Source organism: Triticum dicoccoides, chromosome 4A, assembly GCF_002162155.2.
Source record: "Triticum dicoccoides isolate Atlit2015 ecotype Zavitan chromosome 4A, WEW_v2.0, whole genome shotgun sequence".
In the NCBI taxonomy this organism is placed as follows: domain Eukaryota; kingdom Viridiplantae; phylum Streptophyta; class Magnoliopsida; order Poales; family Poaceae; genus Triticum; species Triticum dicoccoides.
In genome coordinates this window covers 466346566-466350266 of record NC_041386.1, presented here as the reverse complement: position 1 = coordinate 466350266, position 3701 = coordinate 466346566, and positions in this window count along the sequence as shown.

Genomic DNA, 3701 nt, shown 5'->3' with positions numbered 1-3701 from the left:
GCCCGCCGGCCACGCCCTGCCGTGGCCCGCCTCCCCTCTCGCCTGCAGCCGGCGCCCAGCCGCCTCGCAGGCGCTGGCGCGCGCGCCTGCGGCGGCCGCCCGAGTTCGCCCATTAACGGGTGGCGCCCGCGGCCTGCACCGAGCGCCCGCAAGGCCCCCCCTGGGCCAATGACGTGTGGGGCCTAGCCCCCACAAAACGTTTCTGTTAAAAAAAGGAGATAAAAAAATATATATATTAATAATATTAATATTAAAATTAATTAATTAATTAATTAATTTAATTAACTATGATTAAATTAACTAATTATGTATAATTAACCTAATGACTAATTAACCTAGTGAACTACTGATAGTTAACTAAACAGTGAATGACAGGTGGGTCCCACTGGACCCACACAGTAGGTTGACCAGGTCAACGGTCAACGTTGACTGCTGATGTCATGCTGACGTCAGCATACACTATTCTGGATAATGTTAGAGTTAAATAATTAAATAAATTCCAGAAAATTCATAAAATATTTAGAAAATCATATCTTTTAATCCGTAACTCGGATTAAAATATTTTCAACACGAAAGTTGCTCAGAACGACGTGACAAATCCGGTTACGCATCCCGTTCGTCCGCCACACACCCCTAGCATACCGAACACGCAACTTTCCCCCTCCGGTTCATCTGTCAGAAAACACGAAACACCGGGAATACTTTCCCGGATGTTTCCCCCCCCCCTTCACCGGTATCACCTACTACCGCCTTAGGGCACACCGAACATCGCGTATTGCCTTGTTATATTTTGTGATGCTTTGTTTGCTCTGTATTCATTATTTCTTCCCCCTCTTCTCTCCGGTAGACTACGAGACCGACGCTGCTGTTGACCAGTTCGACTACGGAGTTGACGACTCCTCTCTCTTGCCAGAGCAACCAGGCAAGCCCCCCCTTTGATCACTAGATATCGCCTACTCTTCTCTATACTGCTTGCATTAGAGTAGTGTAGCATGTTACTGCTTTCCGTTAATCCTATTCTGATGCATAGCCTGTCATTGCTGCTACAGTCATTGATACCTTACCCTCAATCCTAAATGCTTAGTATAGGATGCTAGTGTTCCATCAGTGACCCTACACTCTTGTCCGTCTGCCATGCTATACTACTGGGCTGTGATCACTTCGGGAGGTGATCACGGGCATATACTATATACTTTACACTGTTACATTACTGGTGATACTGTTTGGAGATGGGGGCTGAAGGGGCAGGTGGCTCCATCCAGGTAGTGGTGGGCCTGAGTTCCCGACGGCCCCCGACTGTTACTTTGTGGCGGAGCGACAGGGCAGGTTGAGACCACCTAGGAGACAGGTGGGCCTGGCCCTGTTCGGCGTTCGCGGATACTTAACACGCTTAACGAGATCTTGGTATTTGATCTGAGTCGGCTACGAGCCTATACGCACTAACCATCTACGTGGGAGTAGTTATGGGTATCCCGGCGTCGTGGTATCAGCCGAAGCACTTCAGACGTCAGCGACGGAGCGGCGCGCGCCGGATTGGACTGGAACGCCTGCTAGGCTAGGTCTGCTTCCGGCCGCCCACGCAACGTGCAGGTGTGCATTGGGCGATGGGCCCAGACCCCTGTGCGCTTAGGTTTAGACCGGCGTGCTGGCCTCTCTGTTTTGCCTAGGTGGGGCTGCGACGTGTTGATCTTCCGAGGCCGGGCATGACCCAGGAAAGTGTGTCCGGCCAAATGGGATCAAGCATGTTGGGTAAGTTGGTGCACCCCTGCAGGGAAGTTAATCTATTCGAATAGCCGTGATCTTCGGTAACAGGACGACTTGGAGTTGTACCTTGACCTTATGACAACTAGAACCGGATACTTAATAAAACACACCCTTCCAAGTTCCACAGACAACCCGGTGATCGCTTTTCCACAGGGTTACGAGGAGAGGATCGCCGGGTAGGATTATGCTATGCGATGCTACTGGAGATGCTACTTGGAGTTGCTACTTGGAGATGCTACTTGGAGGACTTCGATCTACTCTCTTCTACTTGATGCAAGACGGAGGCTGCCAGAAGCGTAGTCTTCGATAGGACTAGCTATCCCCCTCTTATTCTGGCATTCTGCAGTTCAGTCCACTGATATGGCCTCCTTACACATATATCCATGCATATGTAGTGTAGTTCCTTGCTTGCGAGTACTTTGGATGAGTACTCACGGTTGCTTTCTCCCCCCTTTTTCCCCCTTTCCTTTCTTTCTGGTTGTCGCAACCAGATGCTGGAGTCCAGGAGCCAGACGCCACCGTCGACGACGACCCCTACTACACCGAAGGCGCCTACTACTACGTGCAGCCCGCTGACGACGACCAGGAGTAGTTAGGAGGATCCCAGGCAGGAGGCCCGCGCCTCTTTCGATCTGTATCCCAGTTTGTGCTAGCCTTCTTAAGGCAAACTTGTTTAACTTATGTCTGTACTCAGATATTGTTGCTTCCGCTGACTCGTCTATGATCGAGCACTTGTATTCGAGCCCTCGAGGCCCCTGGCTTGTATTATGATGCTTGTATGACTTATTTATGTTTTAGAGTTGTGTTGTGATATCTTCCCGTGAGTCCCTGATCTTGATCGTACATGTTTGCGTGCATGATTAGTGTACGATTAAATCGGGGGCGTCACAAGGATGCTGTCGGTGGCTCTGCCCTCAAGATCTGTAGGAAGGTCATCAACAAGCTCACCTCTATGCTCAACCATTGCCTCAAGGTGAGAAACCCGATTCATACGACATCTATGTCATTTAATTTGTACTCATGGGTTCTATATCACCTCAGCTGATTTCAGTGCCTTAAGCTTTTCTTGCATTTGTGAATGGTGTAACATCTGCGGGATGATATCAACAAGTTCAACGTCAAAAATGAGCTCAACATTGTAGAGCGTTTACTACATCATGGTCATATACAAGTATTAGATGGCATCATATGTAACTACAACCTTCCTCTTCAGCATGTCTTTTATTTTGCGGGTATCATGTCTTTTATTTGGCAGGTAGCATTTATGTTGAAGACGATTCTTTAATCCTTTCTGAGGTGAAATACAAGCATGTAGCCTACCTCCCTTAATTATTGTATGATGGAGTTTTTGTTGATACAAAGCAATATTCATGTGAGGCCTCACTAATGTAAACTAAAGAAAAACTATTTAGTAGGCATATTTCATTTCTTAATGGGCGAGTATTTTACAAGTCACGATGTTAGTTTATGTCTGACCATACTGTGAACACATAATAGCATTGAGTAGCGGGGTGAGGTGGTGGGCGTAGTCGCAGGCGCATGGTAGAGAGAGGCAGAGATGGGATTGGATGTGATGGCTGATAATGCTGATGCAGTTGCTGTCCATTTTGAGATGAAGAAGCATTGTTAATGTCATTTTATAAAATATAGAAAATTTGGATATATCAGTTAAAATAAAAAATAGGATGATGCTGAGTACAAAAAAATTTAGCGGGGAATCTTTATGGAGTCCTCTATTCTTCTTGTATCCCCCAACTCTACCCATGCAACACGCTGGACATCCATGTCTATCCCCTCTGGCGGCTACAAGGAGTAAGAGAGAGTGAGATGAAGGGTGAGCGGAGGAAGGGAGAGATGGAGATATATAGAGAGAGGAAGAGCGGAGAGAGGGGAGGTTTACATGACATTGTTGTTGAGTTACTCAAATATATATATAT